At 46.5% G+C, this 20,371-nt stretch overlaps 1 protein-coding gene across 7 annotated transcripts in view; it reads right to left on the reverse strand.

Annotated features, from left to right (window-relative positions):
* The window catches only part of LOC141579467 (uncharacterized), a 198,487-nt gene that overhangs the window by 97,920 nt on the left and 80,196 nt on the right, over positions 1-20,371 (reverse strand). For 6 of the 7 annotated variants that reach the window (XM_074375746.1, XM_074375684.1, XM_074375673.1 and 3 more), the window contains exon 17: positions 9,583-10,155. The exons of the other annotated variant lie outside the window; for it this stretch is intronic. The gene's annotated coding sequence lies outside the window, so the exon portion shown is untranslated. The remainder of the gene's footprint in view (positions 1-9,582; positions 10,156-20,371) is intronic. 7 annotated transcript variants of the gene reach the window in all.

Below are 20,371 nucleotides of genomic sequence, written 5' to 3' on the forward strand. Positions count from 1 at the left end.
AATATTCCACCCGTGTCAGGGAGGGATGCGCGGCTTTTCCAGGTCTACCCAAGGCTTCAAGTGCTCTTTCCCCCCACAGACTGTCCTCAGCAATTAAAAAGCTCTCAAGATTTTTACACCATGCAAAACTGAAATACATTTCTGCAGATGGAGCACTTTCTCAGGCTTAAACTTATTTAGCCTACACTCAGCAGGGGGGAAAAAGAAACAAGATTCTGCAAAGTCTCTGATTCTCACCACTCACACTAGTAGAAAGGCCACTGCACAAGATGTCTCTTCAGAGTGCAGGGTGAGAAGAAAATAAAGCCTCCCCCAACCACAGGCACTCCCAGAGACAGAGCTCAGCAGTCTTCTGCACACTCACGTTTGTGCAGCCCTCATCACCATCTATTTCCAGAACACTTCATCACCCCAAAAGAATACCCCTGTCACTAGCAGTCACTCCCTAACCCCCCTCCACCTAGCCCTTTTCAACCATCACCTGCTCTCCGCCTCTGCATGTGCCTATTCTGGGCATTTCAGATCACTGAAGTCAACAATATGTGGCCGTGTGTGTCTGCTTCCTTTCACTTAAAATGCTGCTGTCAAGGCTCGTCCATGTTGAAGTGGTATCAGCATCTCTTTTTTTTTTTTGAAAACATTAAATTTTATAAGAGGGTTGTAAATACTATCAAAAAGAGTAGAGTGGAGCATAAGTGATTGTGTTTCAAAGGGAAAAGGGCGGGTTGAGCAGTCAGAGTGGACTTCCCAGAAGAAGTGGCATTTTTCATTTTCCTCTTTTTCTTTTTTATTCACTCTTATGTCTGAATAATATTTCACTAAATGGAGATTTTACATTCTGTTCATCCATTCAGCAGCTATGTATGGACGACGTCCAGAAGGATGAGTGTAAGAGGCGACTTGCAGGGATGACATTTAAGCAAAGGGCAAGATGTGCTTTCAAAAAAAAAGCCAACAAACAGAGGCGCAAGGAAATTCAGTGCGTTTCTGAGCAAAGTGCATGCTTGCTTCGTCAGGACAACCGTGCAGGGCTGGGGCGGATATTGGCAGGAATCACGGCGTGGGAGTCACCTGAGAAGACTCCCCACTGCACGCAGCTCAGCCAAATCTCCTCCCTCATCCTGTATTGTTAGAGCCATGTTTCTAGGTTTCTCTTATTTCAAGTAATAGCACTTTAACTACATATGTGATCATCTGCATCAGACCACTTTACCTCCAAGGCAGAGAAAATTATTCACTAACCGGAGCAGCTCCAGGACATACCCGTGATGGATTAGGGAGTTCTGCAGCATCCCAGCCTGCATGCACAAACCCCACATGTGCCCTGGTGATGTCCGGAAAATTAAACGCATGGAAATATCTCACTGCTGGTACACGACATCTGCCCTCAAATTGCCCCAAACTCATGCTGGCAAAGCACTACTCAGCCCTCTCACTACAAAAGAAAAAAAATGCTAAGAAGGCAAATTTAGGCTCTTCCATTGAAAACCAGCAACCATCAATGCCAGTATCTGAGCTGGAATGCTCCTGACTTCTAAAACCACTGCGCCGTTACTTTTCAAATGTGGAAGTCATATATGAATTCCACGTAGATGATATTACAGTAGGATTTTTCTTTTCAAAATTTCCAGTTGCAACATTAACACAAGAAAGTTTATGTTTCAGCTTTAAAAAAATCAATTATCTTCCACTTTCTTAATTTTGAACCTATTATTATTTTATAAATGAAGCTATGCTGCATAATATAAACAAACTGTTTGAATTCTGCAAACAAGACCTTTATGACCTCACTATTTCAGAGCAAACTTTAATGATGTTTTGAGAGGTGGGGCCTGGGGTCTCACTAACAGCTCTTTAAATACTGACAAGTATGTGCTATTAAGTAATGCAAAGACTCTAACTCCTCATTAGCTCAGAAACCAAAGAAACTACACCAAAGCCTTACTTTATCATTTTTAAATTTTGCTATTCTTTGGAATATTAAATTTCTTTAAAGATATGATTTTTTTTTGAGAAAGCCAAAAACTGTATTAAATTTCCTCTCACCAAGAAAGCAATATTTATCAAGAATAAATACCCCATGGAAATCGAAATGACGGGAGGTTTCTAGCTAAGTGAACATGCCGATCTGGACAGAAATCTACATCCTGTCAGATCTCACTGGAACGAGCTCAACAAAGTCCTGGGCTACCCTGGAACTTAGCTCTTCTGTTCCAAAAGTTGGCTGAGCTAAGATCATCACACAAGGCAGGGAAGGAGAGAAGAGGAAAGTCCACCTGGCAGCCTCCATCTCTTTTCTTCCACCCAAAAGTCGTCTCTCGGGCGACCCCGATAACAAGCCCTCCCCATAAGGAAATCCAGCATCAACACTGCCCCTGCCGTCCCCAAGCAGCCCTGACGCCCCTCTCCCAGCCTGTGAATGGTCTTCTAGAGGCCCCCCCAGTTGGTGGCACCCTCCCCCTCTTCCCCGCTACACACACACACACACACACACACACACACACACAGAGCAATGGCAGCCTTCCCAAATCACAAAGTTGATTACATCACCCCACTTCAAACCCTTCAGAGGCTCCCTGGTGGAATTCTAGCCCCGCCCCCGACACTGCTCACCCAGCCTCACCCCAGTTCCCAAGTCCCCAGTGACCTCAGGGACCCACTGTCCTGCTCCTACTTCCCACTTGCCTCCAGGCTCATTTTGATTGTTTCCCAAGGAAGACTTCCCTCCCTCCAACCTCCACAACTTGTTCCTCTATTCCTAGAACATTCTAGGCTAAGTCAACTTCTGACACTGCTAAGCTCACAAGAAGCAAATACATTTTGCTTACTAATGTGGGTCCACCCACTCTCCCCTAGACACACAGAAGTGCGCGTGTTATGAATAAATGAATGACGGGGTGGGTCTCAAAGGGACAGACAGACCTGCTCTCGCCCGTCCCGACCTTTCTGTCTGTAGAATATCAGAAGCAAAACCAGAAGTACCTTTCCTGAGGGTCACTTCCTGCTGACACCCTTCACTGCCTCCAGTGTCTGTTCAAATTAAACCCAACGTCTTCCAAAGCCCTTCACCCCAGGCTCTCCCCAGGGTTCTCACCAGCAGGGGAACACTCCACCCTGGACCACACAGGGCACTCTCCCCAGGTCCCCACCCCACAAGCCTCCAGGCCTCTGCCCGGGCTGCACCTGCCACCTGAGGCACACTCTTGACTCCTTCTCCTGGCTGACACTTACTCTGTCCTCAAGATTGAATGTAGAGCCCATTTCTTCCAGGAAGTCCTCTCTGATAATGTCCTTTAGGTCTTGGCAGGGCTCCATCTATAGCAACAGTACATGGTGACCAACTGGGTGTTTGCCCACTCCTTTGAAACCACGAACTCTTGGGGGCCACGTGGGAAGGAGTGAGAGATTACAAGAGGGGTGGGGGAAGCAAAAAGCAAAAACCACAGCCCAAGTCCCAAATTCAAGGATTCTTTCTCAGAAAAAATATAAACTATTTCACACGTGTGCAATTTGGCTACTATTTTTGTGGCTTGTAGACAGCAAGAGCTTGGTGTTCTAGTCCAAAACCCAGATTACATGCAAAGAAATGTATATATTCTTATCCAAAGGAAACCAGAGCTGTTCAACAACAGTTTGCAGTTAGAATAGAAAGGAACTTTGATAAAGGCAATCTCTCTCTCCCTCTTCTTTCTTTTCTGGCATCATATAATTTTAGAAGTATTTGCGTGACTAAGAGATGGCTACAGCCAGTGATTCTGCACTGGAGTGTTTGGGGCTGAGGAAGCATAGATTACATTCACTGCGTAAATGCAATGACACCAACACACTGATAGGTGCCATGGTGGTGGAGCTGATGTTCCAAAGCAGGCAACCTTACTCTGTAAGAGAACTCTAAATAGAAAGTAAGAATTGCAATGTTCTGTACTCAATTTCATTCGATATATGGGTCATTAACTGATAGAATATCTTCACTAATGTAACCCAAAAATAAATTGTCAACGTCGATTTTCTTCATCTGACCATTTTATGCTAACTTTGGATATCAAACCCTCACTCCATATGGAAAGCTCAGGCCTACGCTGCAGCAGTTACATCCCGTGGAAGAAAGCCGATCAAGGGAGAACTGGAGAGTTTCCCTTCAGAAGCTGCTAAGTCTGGTTTTGCACCTGTACGTCATTTGCAACCACGTCATCGTCAATGAGTAAGACCTTACCTCTGTGGTCCGAAAAGCACTGCGGTGCTTCTGAACCATCAAAAAACACTGAGCTTTGTGAAACTGTCCTGAGGCACTTAAATCGTATTTTTTGTGAAAGGCTCCAAAACTGACCCAATTCACCAATCCAGGTACAAAAGGGAGGTACCGAAATTAGTAGATAGAACATGCCCTTGAAGTCTGACAAGGCCCTGCTTGAATCCTGCTACAGCATTTACTAGCCGCTAAACGGACCAATTACTTAACCCTTCTGAGAAGGCTTCCCAATCCGCAAAAGGGGACTGCCACGGCCCACCTGGGAGGCATGGATGAGAATGCAACACGCAAGTAGGGCTGCCGACTGGTACCTGACACCGGGCCTGACTAGCTTCCCTCCGCTGCCCTTCTCCCCTTTTAAACTTGCACTGTTCCCCCTGGTAAGGATCAAACCCCTGGAAAAGACTGCCGAATCTTCTGTGTATCCCTGGATACATGCATTTCCCTTAGGAGGCCAGAAAAACAACTGCCTCCTCCCCAGTCACTAACAATGTTCTTAAGAGTCTGGGTATTTTTAACTCAATTTTTCAGGGAGACTATTCCAGAACTTTGCAAGCACCATTCTCCAGGTTGGCTCCCCTCCAAGAGCCCATCTCTTCTCACCTCAGATCCTCTGTCTGATTGCCTTCTGTTCATTGGAAAGCGAGTCCAGTTGGGTGGCGACTCCCAAGGACTCCGTCCCTCCCTCACAGGTGAGTGTGACTACTTTCTCCCCACTCCAACTCCAGCTACTTAGAAGTCTACCCTCCCGGACCATGCAGACTCTGAATCTTCCCAAGACACACAGGTGGCCACGACCCTCCTTTCAGATTTCTTCCAGGCTGGCCCTGCCCAACCCCCGGCACCTTAAGGATAAATGGCATTAGTCTGAAAATCGCAAACGCTGCAGACTGACACACCAAAGCTACATGGTCTGGGCTTTCCTCCAACCCAGGCACAGCACTGCCCCGCCTCAGCCTCAGTCTGCAGCTCTCAAGATGATCTAATTCACATGCGCGGCTGTGAACACCAGCTAAGAATGACGACTCCCAACGTGTATCTCTAGTCCTGCTCCTTCACCTGAGCCCCAGGGCCACAGACCCGAGTGCCTCTTTGAAGTCCTAACTAGGATGACATGACAAATGGCATCTTAAAAATGCCTCATGTCCGCCATTTTCTCTGGAATTCGATTCCTGGCAGGTACCTCCCAGACACCCCATTTTAGTAACAGCCCCAGCACCCATCTATGTGTTTGAGGTCATATTCAATTTCCACTGTTCCCTCCCCCAAGCCCTACCCTGGAATCAGTCCTGTTATATCCATCGCTAAGCCCATCTCAAGTCTGGTTCTGCAGGGACCACGGCCGGAACCCCACAAGCTCACAGCATGGTGCACTGAGTCACAGTACTCCAAAGGGTGCTCCCTGGAGGGGGAGGCATCTCCTGCCACTGGTGACCTCAGAAGGCACTGTATTCTCACAAAGGAGGCCCAGGAGAAGGGACTCAATGTTCTCCCGTGGTCTGAGATTAGAAGGGCCCGTGGTGTTGGGGAACTCCTAATTAACAGACACACTTGCCAGTAAGCAGACGAGGATGGAGGAACCCAGGGAAGGCTGTTCTCACTCTGACCCCTGGGCTCTCGGGAGCCACGGGAAAGGCCTATGTCCAGGGCATACCCCGGCCATCACAGATCCCAGCCTGCATTTGCCAACCCGGACAGACTAGACTCCTTCTACTTGCGACATGTACTTCTGATCTGTTCCCCACCCACAATGTGATGGAATCATTCAGATATTCTCTCCTGTCTGAAGAGAGACAAATTCAGTGGAAAATGAAGTGTCCACATTTGGACCAGAGCATGAAAGGAGAAACAAGGCCTCATGGTCAGCATGATGGTGGTGGCCAAACACTTTCACCGGGTGAGATGAACCATGGTGGGGGTGAGAATCCAAGGTCCTACGTCGGCCAAAGCATCTTCCTTCACATTTGACTTGGGTGTTGGAGACTCACTACCGCAAACTAACGACAAGGCCGACAGAGGTGGACGTCAGCTGCAACAGACACGGAGTCAGCTATTTACTGCCAACATGGGTTAAAAGTAAAGGCCGGTGCAGGGAGGCCTGCACGGCTGCTGAGGCAAACCACAGACCCGGCTCTGAATGCAAACTGGCTGGAGCAGGGTGGAAGCTAAGGTCCCCTTTAGCAGTCCCTATGTCCACCAGATCCAGGTGAGCCAGCTACTTAGGAGTAGGACATGTTGTCCTGATACTCAGATAAACCAGCCTCGTAAAGGGAACAAAAGAGTGGCATGGATTTTAGACCCACTTCTGCCCCTTTATGAAGGCAAAGTAAAGTAAATGGAACGGGAAGTAAAATGCAAAAAAAAAAAAAATTAAATAACAAAATGGTGACTGCTTCCTCCAATAGCTGCTCAACCCAGAGCCTGCCAATTCCTCAACAGTGACCGCCGGCCAGGCAGCGCCGTCACGCACGTCACACAGTGACAGCCAGAAACCGAGTGCCAAGCACGTGTGTGTAAAAGAAGGAATCGTGCAAGATGCTGCAGAATTTGACTTTACAAGTTTAAATACACCATGAAAAATATCCCTCAGCAGCCGCCTAAATGAATTCGCATCTCACTTCTTCAAAACAATCAAACAAATTTAATAAGGGCGCATTTGTCACCAAATATAAGGAGGACCAAACTGGTTCCTTAAAGCAAGGATTTTAAGAGGTATCAAACACCAGTGGGTGATGTGCTAAAAAAAATTAGAAAATAAAAAGATGACAAGGATAATACATGGATCAAGGCAGCTATTAAGTTTTTGCTTTTTAAAGCGATGGAGACAGCACGGAGGGCGATCTAGCTATTTCCAATGCAGGGTGTGCACAGCCCACATTTTCAGACGCAACAACATGCTCACAGGGCAGTACAAGAGAAAAAGGAATAAAGAAAAAGGAAAAGAGGAACAAGAGAAAATTAGAAACACACAAGAACAAAAATGACTTTGACAGCACGTACAAGAATTTACGTGAGTGTGTGAGGCCAGGGACGCGGGGATGGTGAGACCCACCCTCATCTCCTGCTCCAGGGAGAGCAGGGGCCTGAGGGGAGCGGCGCTGCCGGGGGACCCCAACGTGGTCAGCGCCCCTAACTAAAACTCCACATACATGGTTCTAGGCAGGTCTTAAGGTACAAATTGTGGTCACATTTCAGGCTGGACAGTTTTACGCACTTCCACCAAGAGTAGCAGGAGAGAATTAGGCTCTGTTCCTGCACCAAAGCATTGTTTAAAAAATTAATGTCTGCGGAATAGTAAAAGCAACAATGGAGTAAAAGTGACTGGAGGAGAACGTGCTTGACCCGAGCTCACTGGCCTCGTTATCTCACTGACGTTAAGATGCTGGCTGAGACCTTACGGTACCAAAACAGACAGACGCACCAGGAGGGAGGTTTAATGCGCTGCTATATTTTGATGCCGGGAGCCATGTCTGGTACACGAGGTTCTGGGTAAACAATGGTGACTGTGTCAACCACTATGGGCTAAGCACATATCCAGCTACTCCTACAAATCCCACGGACAGACTTCAAAATGCAAAAACAAGCAGGAAATCTCTGGTTGGTCCGCAAACTCAGAGCCAAGCAGTTGCTGAGCAAAAATGTCACCAGTGCCTCCTGTGACAAAAGAGGAGGCACTGGCCTGGGGGCTGGGGCAGGGCTCCAGGCTTCCACTGCTCACCCACCAGTCTGTACAGGGGGAGAAGTTGGTCCCTGCTTATTTTGCACCGATGCACCTAACTTGACTGACGCCTGGGGGATCAGCAGGAGGTGACATGTGAGGTGAACGGAGCCAGCCTCTGTGTAGCACGGTGCTGGTAGCTGTGCCCTCAGCAGTCCCCAGGTTCCTAAACCTGACACCTCATCTCCAAGGAGCAGATGGGGAGCGCGGGCATGTATATCACAGGGCTCTGTGAGGACAAGAACAGATCATGGCCACGACATGACTTGCCCCTTCCTTAAGCATGTCCGGGAGGTACAGAAAATTCATCCAGAGCCCGCTAGGCACCTCATACAGGTGGGACTCGGGTCCTCTTGCCTATCACTCACAGGGCTGTTCTGGATATTCTTTTTATCAATTCTCTGGCATCTTCTCCCCCAACTTACCAACAACCAGAAAGTAGAATCTGATCTTAGTTAAGTTCAAGAATCACAGAGCACCGCCTCCACAGCGGGCCCGGCAGCATGTGCCAGGTCGTCCGACCGTCACCTGTTGGACCGCCATGAGCCCTCTCCAGACACAAGGACCGAGGCCGTAGGCCGGGGGGACACAGATTCCCTCACTCTCCCCAGCAAATGGGGACCACCTCTCGGCAAAGGCATCTCACCCTCTTCTGCTCGAGGGACAGCACAATAGATACACGGGGAAATAGAGCAGAAGTTGGGGGGTTAGGCAGCCCAGAAGAGCTCGTCTGTAATTCCGAGGCAAAGTGGGGCCGTTGACTTAATCACAGTGACAACGTGAGGATGAACATATTTCCCTGCTCTTTCCCATACTCCGTGATACGCCTTTCCCTGCATAAGGAGTTCATTCGGAGGTCCCTGGTGGTGTTTCTGATGTCCTAACATGGCATGCTGCCTGTCGGGCAGGAAGAGAGGGCCTGAGCCGAACAGGTGCTGAGCCTGGGAGGCAGGAGACACTGGCTCCAAGCCAGCCCAACCAGCGCCTCGTTCTGCCTCTCGGGATTCAGCATCTCATCTATAAGCAAAAGGATGAGACTGTCCCAGGAAACGTTGCCCAACCGAAATGAAATGAGAGCCATGTAAAGAAAGTTTCCCAGTTGCCACATTTAAAACGGTAAACAAAGAAACAAACCAACAAATAAAAAACAAGTACTAGAAACTGATTTTAAGAACATATCTTACATAATCTACTGTATGTAAAATACTATCATTTTGATATGTAATCAATAGAGGAAGTTACAAGATAGTTTATATGCTTTTCTTAGAGAAGCCTCAGCATCTCATGTGCATTTGAACTACATCACATCTCAGCTCAGACCAGCCTCCTCCCCAGTGCTCCTAGCATCAGTGGCTGTGGCTACTCTATTGAACAGCAACTCCAGGGGTCCCAGCAGGGTCCTGGCTGAAAAGCAGGAGTAAGTGCTCTAACACTATCACTAAAAGGATCTCTCTGAAACAAAGGCGGATTCACTTTTAAATGTCTGTAAACCGGCGGGCTGCACCTCCCTCCCCCCTTGGATACAAGACAGTCCTATTCCGTGCTGATCCCTTTCTGGATGGAGAGAAGAAACCCGGCACACAGCCAGGGTGGACTGGCCTCCAGGTAAATTTACCTGCAGTCTGTGTCCAGTCCCATGAAGTCCTCCGTCTCAAACGGCATGCAGAGGAGTGGGATCTTGTCCCCAGACTTGTCAGGGGCCCCATCCAGCCACTTGGACTTGAGCAAGATGAAGAATGACTCAGTGAAGTCCTCGATCCTCCTCTCCACCACCCAGCAGTACTCGTAGATTGAAGGCCACTTCGGTGCGCGGCTGCTTGGCTACCTCCCCATGCAGCACAAAGACAAAGAGCTGAGAGTCATTAAGCGTGGTGCCATACAGCTCCTCTGCACGTGGAGCTTCTCGAAGGCCTTGGCCGAGAGGCAGTCGGTAATGGTGACAAGGCCCACAACCATGAGGTGGGTCTGGAAGACGCTCCATCCATTCTTGGGCGCATAGTGGTGCCTGTAGTGCATACAGAGTGCGCCCTGGGAGCTGCACGGGCTGATCTGGCTCACCAAGGAGATTCGCTTATAGATGCAAAAGAAATTCTCCTCTGAGATGATCCCCACTGGTTTGACAACCACGGGAAGAGTCTCATAGTCCTCAGCACACTGCAAGTAGTCAGGGATGCTCATGTTGCAGGCCCTGCCGAGAGGGGAGAGGAGATCGAGGTAAATATTGTGCTGTGGGCTTCGGGCGCTTCTGGGTTGCGGTGACCTGGTGTGTACCAGCCAGAAGGCAGGGGAAGCCCAAGCAAATCCAGGGGTACAGTTTGTCCTTCAGAGTCTGCACATGGCTACCGTAGCTCAGATCACTTTACCCAGCTTTTGGTCTAGGCTTCCTGCCCCTGCAGAGAAGGGTCATTTTTTGTATTCTGTTTCAAAGCACCTAGCAAGTCCCTGATGCAAAGTCAATGCTCAAAAATGCGGAATAAAGAAATGAAAAAAGGAACTGCTTTCCGCAAGCCCCTTCAGCAGAATATAAAGAAAAGGACAACACTAGGATCAAAAGATGTGGATTTCAATTCCAATTTATTTGAACCCCTAAGCTGCAGAATAATGGATAAGAAAACTTGCCTTGGGGAGAAGGGTACAGTTCAGTGGTAGAGCACATGCTTATCATGTACGAGGTCCCAGTACCTCATTTTAATAAATGAAACAAATAAATAAACCTAATTACCCTCCTCAAAAAATACTTTTTAATTCAAAATTCAAAAAACACCTTGCAATTGACACAACATTGTAAACTTGACTATACTTCAATTAAAAAAAAAAATCCTTGCCTTACAAGAATATATCTGGATTACGGAAGTTTGCAAATGTAAAATGCCTAGGGTACCATCTGCATAAAAAGGGGTGACTACAAATTTACTATCCCTCCTTTATGAGCTATATTTCCTTCGGGGGGGTTATAACCTCTCAGAACTAATTTTCTCAGATTTAAAAATAGTAAATATTACCTGATTCTCAGTACTGCTGAAGAATCAGATAACCCTATGAAAGCATCTAACCCACAGAGTTTATTCAATAAATGTTTGTTGAATGAATGAATAAACAAGCAAAATGAATGCTGCTCCCTGCCATAGACCATCATAATGGTACTGCTTATAAATCCCAAACCCACGTTCCACCCGTCTCTACACTAACCATGTGGGTGACCTGGGCATGCGTGTGTGCTTCTCTAAGCCCCAGTTTAATAGTGAATAGAAATGATGGCAATAACACAAACCTCAAATTTTTAGTGAGTCAGTAATGAATCGTACCCCAAATTTGCAAGATGGAACCATTAAGGAAAACTGGGAAAAGGGTCCATAGGCCCTCTCCATATTATCTCTTACAACTACATGGGAATCTATATTATATCTCAAAATAAAATTTCTACTTTTTTAAAGAAGCTATTGAGATTAAATGTGCTCACTGTCTCAAAAAAGTAACACACAGAAAAAATAGGACAATGCCCAGCACATGAGATACACACATTTAACATTCCCACTGAACCCACTGGTCCCTCCAACTTCAGAGGAAGAGGATGGGTCCTTGTGGCAAGAGGCCACTGCTCCTGAAGCTAACAAAGCTAATGGTGCTCACTTCCAAGAGCCCCTGTCACCACCCTTGTTCTAATTTTCTATTTGTAATTTTTTTCTTTTTATTAAATAGAAACTCCCAAATGCACAGCCTTCACCTGACTAGACATCATGATGGCAGCCCTTTAAAATCTGACCACAGAAATCATGATGGCAGCCCTTCTTGGTGAAACAATAAAATGGAAAGCCATTTCCACAAGACCTCTGTGTAAATCTACTAGGGAACTTCATCCTGGACTGAGGAAGAGGACTGGGGAGGAGGGGACAATCTGGTTCATAGAGAACTATGGGCCACCTGTCCCACGATGGACTTTAGACTCAACCATCACCCTCCAGGTAATTTAAAATACACAGCGACATATTGCTATGGGCAAGATTTTTTTTTTTAAATCCCTGAATCACTTGCAGGTCTTGTTTCTACTGAGACACAAATAGATTATGTGTATAATGTTTCACAAAAGCCTTAAATTATTATCAACCCAACTTGACACATCAAGAAAATGAGGTAGAGAGGTTTATCACATTGTGCAAGATTAAAGAGAGGCCACGACAGACACCACATTTAAATCAAAGCCCCTACTCCAGTGCTCACACTAGAAAGTGTGACATACTGCCCCTTTCCTGCCCTCTCCCTGCAATAAATCTCTGAAGAGTCTTTTCTGTGCCACCTGGAATCACAATCACATCAATTTTCCACAAAGAGTTATGTCACTCCTTGCAGGAGGTAACAAAATCTAAAGTGTTGGGATGGGAGGAGAGATTTGCATTTTCTATTTCTCAAAGGAAACATGGCTTTAAAAGAAACTGAAAAGCACTTATCTAGTCTAAGCCCTCATTGTGCAGAGAAAGAAACGGAAGTTCAGAAGAGATGAGGAAAGGGCCTCATTAAAAAATATTGCTTCAGCGCAGCATCAAGCCAGCCCTGGGCACTGCTGGGGGAGGATCTGGGAGACCCAGGAGAATGAGTGTTAGAAAACGGAAAGAGAAGAAGCATACAAGGCCCTGTCTCTAAACCACTATACCATGAAATTCCACCATATTACCCAGTATGGGGGCAGCCAATAATAAGGTGTTGTAAACAGGTTACAGAAACCTGGAAGTCTCAACCATAGTTGAAATTCCAACATTTACTATGTTTTTTTCCCAGTTCAAGCATCAACTGAGTGGGCACTCTGTTCCAGGGACTACACGAGGCCTGGAGTTCTCCCAAATACAAATCTCTATTACCACGTGTGCAAACCACATAAAGGCCACCAGAAGAAAAGCGCTCACAGATAACATGGAATTACTGAAACTGAAAGCAGCCAAAGAGCATATATTACTAGGAAAAACGGTGCTGCTAGAAATGGACTCATGGACATAGAAAGCAAACTGTGCTTAGCAGGCAGGAAAGGGGAGATTAACAGATACACATTAATAAATATAAAATAAATGACAAGGACCTACTATATAGCACAGGGAACTATATTCAATTTCTAGTAATGAGTTCTACTAAAAACAATCTAAAACATATGTAGATACATATGCATGTTTATAACTGAATCTCTGCTGTACACCTGAAACTAACATTGTAAATTGACTACACTTCAATAAAAAATAAATTAAAAAAATAAGTAAATATAAAAGCAAAGCCATTAAGAAAAAAAAAAAGAATACTGTAATCCCCTTAGCTGTAGGTGCTGGAGAATCCTGGTTGCAAGCACCAAGTCCACTGGATCACTCCAGCACTGGCTGTCACTCTTTCTGACCATCAGAGAGTCACTTGGCTTCACTGAGGTTACTTTTCTCTTCTGTGAAAGGCTACAGTAGCAACTAACGATGTATAGAATCTCATCATTCACAACCCCAACAATTAGTGAGGACTTCCCATGGGCAAGGCTCTGGAGAGATGAAAAGATACGGTTCCAGATATATTCATGGTTAGAAGAAATTTATGCCATAAAGACATTAATTCTTCCTGTTTTGATACACAGATTCATTGCAATTCTGATTAGAATTCCTACCAGATATTTCATGGAATGTAACAAGTTAATTTATGGTCAGGAATAGGCAAGAAAGTTCTTTAGAAACACCACTGGGGTGGGGTGGGTATGTCACTCATTTCCACTGGTTTTTCTGATGTGATGAAAACGTTCTGGAATAATAATTGTTGCACAACTGTGAATATGCTAAAAGTTGCTGAATTGTAACATTTAAATGGATGGACTTCATGGTGTGTGAACAATATCACAATAAAGCTGTTATATGAAAAAATATTTCTTGACAATTATTTTTCCCTCTATACTACTAGACTGCCCCACGATTTAAGAAAAACAAAAAAACAAAACAAAACAAACTGTGCCAGGAGCTCTTTAGGACTGCAATGTCCCTGGGTCTCCAACGCCTCTGGTGGTGCTGTCCTGTTAATGCACCCTAGCTGGGCTGGGCTAATTAGGGACTGTAACTATCTTTTTAAAATCGACAGTTTCACGTTTCACCCTGGGAGTGGGAAGGAAAGAGCATGTCACAGCCTCATGCCTTCAGCTCATTTTTAATTGAACCAAGCCCTGCTTTCAACACTCTAATCCCTGGCACTATAAAAACACATGACATCAACAAGCACCGCCATCATAACACCTGAAAATGTTCAAGGTACTTACCTGGGGCAGAAACACTGAGAGAGGAGACAGAAGCTCGCTCAGCTCTGAGGATCCACTTTCCCGACTCCACCAGAAGCTGGGCTTTAAAGCCGGAGGCTCTCAGCCCAGGGAGCAGCGCCCACGCCACTGAGCTGATCCCCAGGGAGCGGGAAAGGGAGAGGAGGGCAGCCCCGGGGTCGCGGGGCAGGGAAAGCGGGGTTGGGGGACGCGGGTTGTAGCCCCGCTCGGAGGCCAGCCCCAGCCCCAGCCGCCCGCCCCCGTCCGGGTCCGCAGACCACGCCCGCCCGGGACACAGCTCGCCCAGGGGCGGGGACGGGCCGGCGGCCGAGGAGAGGCAGCCCGGGAGGAGAGGACTCGCGGGCGAGAGAGGGGAAGGGGACGCCAGCCACGGACTGAGGGGAGCCCGGCTGTGTGAGAGGCTGCAGGTGCACACCTGGTCATGGACAGTTGTGGCCGGGGCGCCGGGGTAGGTGGCGCGGGCAGAGGGGTCTGGCCAGAGCAATTCAGCTGAACACAGGCTGACTGGCGCCCTGGGGGTCTGTGACATGCCGACCGCCCTCCCGCAGCCGCCTGACCCCTTTCCCGGGAGCCCCCCACCTTGCACTTCCACAGCCAGAGGCCCCGGCCCCGGGCAGGAGCTAAAGGCCTACCGGTCGACAGAGCTGAGAAGCCTTTGGGGCCGATCCCCGGCTCGGAGCTGGAGCTTCCAACCCGCGGTCCAGCTGGCCCCGACTGCCCATGCGCAGGAGGGCCAGCGATCCACTCTGGGTTCTGAGAGAGAAGGTGGGGCAGCGAGGGAGGAAGAAGATGGGAGGGGGAGGAGAGGAGGGGAAAAGTGGAGGGAGACAGATGGACCGGAAAAGCAGAGAAAATGGATGGATCTGGAGAGCGGAGTGTCGTAGCGGAGATGGAGAGAAAAAGCTTTACCTCTGTGGGCACCCCGAAGGAGGCTGCAGTCCTGCCTCTGTACCATTCTGTTACACTTCAAGGCCCTCAGCTCATGTTTTACCTCTCGGATCCAGCCCTCCATCCGATGCTTCTGCAGAACCCCTATGGGTATCACACCCGATGCCCCCACGCGGAGCTGGGTTTTCTGTTGCTCTGGGAACCAAGCACCCGCATGTGTTGTCGCTCAGAACTACCTTGGGAAGAGTACCTATTCCCCTTTTACACGCTGGGAAACAGGCAGGCATGATCTCTGCCTTAGTTCCACTCTCCCAGGTGTTGGGCTGGCGGGGAGAGGGATGGTACAAGATCTGAGCCCCAGACAGAGAAGACTGCCTGAGTGTTGGTGCACAGTCCCCATCCCTCCTGGGTAAACCACACCCCACACTAGTGGAACCATCAAGGGCTCACAGTAGTTCCCTGGGTGTGGGAGAGCTATCCTCATGTAAAGGAAAAGCCCAGCTGGGCTAACAAGCTAAGTCACAAATCTAAGTGTGATAAGTGTCAGTTTACTGATCTAAATTCTGCTGGGCTAACTCGTAAATCTGAAGTTTAGTGTCAGTTTACTGGGCTAACAAGCTAACTCGTAAATCCAACCACAACAGGTGTCATTAACGTGATCTATTACAAGTTGATAAGCTCCAGTGTACTGATTCCTTGCTTTTTGTTGTTTGAGCCTTATTGGCTAATACCACTTACTTGTAATTAACCCTTTAAAACCTCATGTGCATGTCTTGGAGGTGCTCAGAACTTCGGAGCAGAAGCCTCTGAGTCTGCAGGCATAATAAATCTGAGTACTCCAACCCTCCCAGTGGTGCTTGTTTCTCGGCTGGCCTGTTGTTTCCATAACACTCAGTTCCAGTGCCCAGTTTGATAGGTAGATAGGAGTGTTACCGAGTCCAAATTCATTCTCCTCAGTGCAGGACAGGCCAATATGTTGGGAGACCAGGTTTTGGGGCAAGGAATAGCAAGTCTCTGTAGACCTAGGTGGCAAACTAATGTCCTGGAAAACCATCTCCCCAAGTCAGAATTCAGGCTCCTTTCCTACGTGCTTGGTTGTTGCAATCTTCCTGGTGTAGGAATTCCTTCTTGTTAGAATCCTTTGTTCTTGCAGCTATCTGCCTGGGTCAAATCTCTGTAAACCTCCAACAAAACAAACGTTATTTTCTATTCTGTAATTTGTTATCTTTTTATGAATGAAAAAGTGTTAAATATCCTTAAAGGTCAGAGCATTCCGAATAGGCTCTCCTGTATATTTCAGGCTCTAAGCAACATTGTTTACAAGCAAGATGAAGCCTAGGAGACAGAGCATAGGGTTAAAGTCAAATGAAAAAATCTAATATGCAGTCAGATTTGTTCTGTTCTATTACCCGGGCAGAAGCCACTTGAGGATTTAAATCCCTTTAAGTTAAAAATAACTAAAACTTTAAAGGAATTTACATACATAGTTGGGAATGTACATACCATATCTGGAAAAGCATCCAAAGGATATTAAACAGGGGCATCTCCAGGGAGGGCTGGAAGAACAGAGGTTGAGGGTAAACTTCTTTCACTTGTGTATTTTTGTGCTCTGTTTGAATTTTTTTAACCATTTGCATGTATTTCTTTTTCAGTTAAAAAAATATTTAATGGAGCAAAGGAGTAATTAGCTCAGCAAATACAGCAGCCATGGAATCACTGAGTCATCAATTTTGACTTAAGCCAGGAAACATTTTTTGACTCTCTCCAATGTGCCCAGTGCTGTTTTAAGACTTCTTTTATTATTATTATTTATTATTATTATTACTATTATTATTATTATTGTTATTTATATTTTATGGAATAATAACAAGGTATCCCCCACCCCTGCCCATGGCTGGTGGAAAACCAAGTAAGTTTTTATTGAGTTGTTTTCCAAGGAGTAGAGATGAGTTATAAACTGAACACATCTTCAGGGCAAAACAGGCGGAGTGTTTTTACAGCACGCCAGACAGCTATGAAGGGTTTTCAATAAAGGTGCCCAGAGGCTGAGAGAGAAAGCCTCCAGGGCCCTACAAAAAGCTGCCCAATCTACCTTCTCCATGGCACTACTGAAATAGGAAAGAACAAATCTGACTCCATATTTAATCTGTTCCTTTGACTTTAAGAAATCCACGTTAATACTCTCCGGTCTTTTCATGGGTTATGATGTCACAGAGGAGACGGAAAGGTCAACAAGGGAACACTCTGCCGTGATCACTGAGACGGGGAACGCGATGGGCGGCAAGATGTATGACGCACACATAGCTGTGCCCGTGCTTCTAGGCAGGTAACTAAAGTCGCCTCGACAAGGTGTCAAACACGTGTGCCCACGTCCTCATCACCTGACATGTATTAAAGAGAAATGGAAACTTATAAAATTCCAATACCCTTGGTGGGTACACTGTCCAAATTGCAAAGTCACAGTTTGACAACTGGCCATCCCGGTTCCCTGGGATTCATTCTTGGAGAACTTTAGAAACCACTCCTCTGTCCTTAAGAAGTGCTGCATATTTGTCCTATCTTTGACTCAGGGATGGAGCATGTTCAAGTGAACTTTAATGTCTGCACAGATTTGACTGTCTTTCTCCAGTTTCACTTGTCCATTCTAAAGAGGCCTGAGCTAAGTCCATCCTCCTTAAGATCTATTCCCTCCAGTGACAGCTCATTGAGCCTGCAATTAAAAGCCAACTGAACAAGACTGTCTGTCCTCAGCTAAAAAGTTCACCCACCCTACACTGCTTTCTTAATCTCCTCTTCTGGCTAATTGCAACAGACTAACACCTCCCTCTACCAAGCTCCCCAACTATGTCAGTTTTTCTCCCCAAAGAGAAAGTAAGGTCCATAAATGAGAAGTCAACTCCATAGTCACCTCTGAATTCCTAGCATATAGTAATGTTAATAAATAGAACTATGATTATGGCTTCTTTCCTTTAAAACATTTCCGGTTATTTGAATGAGACCTTGGAAGAGAGCTGTTTGCCGTCCAGTATCTTGATCCACAAGACTCTGGAGGCCTTTTTCGGAATGGCTGCTCACTGATTCATTCAAACCACAGCTTCTCATTCCAGGAGTAGCTGTGCTTCTCTGCCAGGATTTTGTGGTCCCTCTCATGCCAGAAGAGCTTTAAACTATATCCTTACTTTGGATTTGTTATTTTTCCCCTCTTCCAACAAAATTGACTTTCCTTACTGTCTTGCCTTGAGGAATTTTTTTTCCTAGTTAACCCTTAAGTAAACCATGCTTCTCGGGATGGGCTTGGCCTTACATATGATCAGTCATCCAACTCCCAGTGTGAGAGGCTTCGGGCTCAACTCCTGCCCTACTGTCAAGGCAACTGAAACTCAGTACAGGAGCCAACAGGCACCCCAGGGCTTCTAAGGCTCATGTATCACCCAGAATCCCTGCTTTCTGGTTTGTCTTGGCTTCTGAGGATTTCCCCTCACTTTCTTGACAATTAGCTGTGCAGCTTGAAAGATGAGGAAGGAAGGTTTTATTTCTTAATCCGCATTATAAGAAACTTGTGTAATGAAGGTTTTCACAAGTTTCTACAACCCTCCATTGCAGAGACAGAAAACACACTAGATATTTTCTAAGTTTAGCTATCATGTGTATTTTTTCTTTTGTTTTCTTAACTGCAAAGAGACATCTTTTAATTAAAAAAAAATAAGGCCCCAAATAGGATAGAACCTTGAAATGGCATACAAAATTAAAGGGCAAAGACAGAAAAATGATAAATACTCTACAAGCTTAATATAATACTTACTCTATGGATCAGATCAGCAATTCTCAGTAACAGCTAATTGAAATATGAACATGAGATAAAAGGTCTCTCTTGTCAGGAGATGGCTAACAGAAAATAGAATTAAATCAACAAACTAAAATTCTAAGTCTGGCGAGGTACAGAAGTCTACCAGCAAAATGTGTCGTCTTCTGGAAAGGAGGGAGGCTCACCAGCTCTTTACTGTGGAGCCTGAGCCCATGGGAGGACGGTGAAGTGAGCTCTGTAAGTACCCAATTAGCAAAGTGGGTGATGAATAAAGAGACGTGAGCTTTGATGACAGAGATGATACTACTATTCACTTGTCCTGTAAAGTACGTCTTCACTTTCAGTGATCAATACTTCGGTGTACTCAGGGATTAAGATTATAGGAAAATTCACAGCCTGGGCCCAGACCTCCTCTTTGAGCTCGTGACACTGCACTTAGATGTCTCAAGGACAACTCCAACTCCACCTGAAAAGAGCTGACTTCAAGGTTTCCTCCCATAGCCGTCCTGCCCAGGGCCCCTGGTCGGGGGGCAAGGTCTCTCTGCCTCTCCCAGCTCAGGCCCATCAGTCAGAGATGTGACTGGACCCCTCCTTCAGGGCCCAGATTTCCTCAGTCACCGAGTCCCACCACCCACATCTGTCCTACTAGATACTCACTTGCACTCACTCAGCACTGAATCTGTGCTGGGTACCATGCTGCACACTGTGCACACGTTATCTCACTGGATCTCCACAGCATTCCAGGGAGGTCGGTACATCACTGCTTTTATTGATTAGATAAATTGTTTCTCTTCCTTGAGTGCATCATCCAAAGTGACACGGCTACAGATCCACAAAATTGGGACTGAAAACCACTTGAAAATTCTACACTCCTACACCTGGCAGCCACCCTAATCTGACTCATCACATCACCTCCTGCCGAGCCTTCTAAGTGTTTCTAAGCATTCTACAAGACAAAAGTGATCTACGAGAGCACCCCTCTCCCCTACTTAATATCTGACAATGACGGTCCACTGCCCTTAGGAGAAAGCCCCACCGGGCCTGAGCACGGCCCAACGGCCCGGCATCCGCATTCCCTGTGCGGCCGCGCCGCCTCACCCACCACACAGCTCTACACTGGCTGTGTCCAGGACAGGGATGCTGACTCCGTACAACCCGGGGCTCGTCTCAATCGAACAATGATCACCTTCTTCAGTGTCCACCTTCTTCACTGCTGACTCTCAGAAAAATATTTTCTCAGGATGAATCAATATCTTTTTCCTTACAACTTCCCGTCATTGATAATGAGCTCCACCCAAAAGAGAGAAGGCTTAATTCTCAGTCTCCTTATCTGTAAAGTGAGAATCAGAAGGAAATATGTGAGGTTTTAAGAGAAATAATATTCATCTGAGGCTGAGGGACAATTCCTAACATACAGTAAGCACTCAA

The sequence above is a fragment of the Camelus bactrianus genome, chromosome 2 (genome assembly GCF_048773025.1).
Source record: "Camelus bactrianus isolate YW-2024 breed Bactrian camel chromosome 2, ASM4877302v1, whole genome shotgun sequence".
Lineage (NCBI taxonomy): Eukaryota > Metazoa > Chordata > Mammalia > Artiodactyla > Camelidae > Camelus > Camelus bactrianus.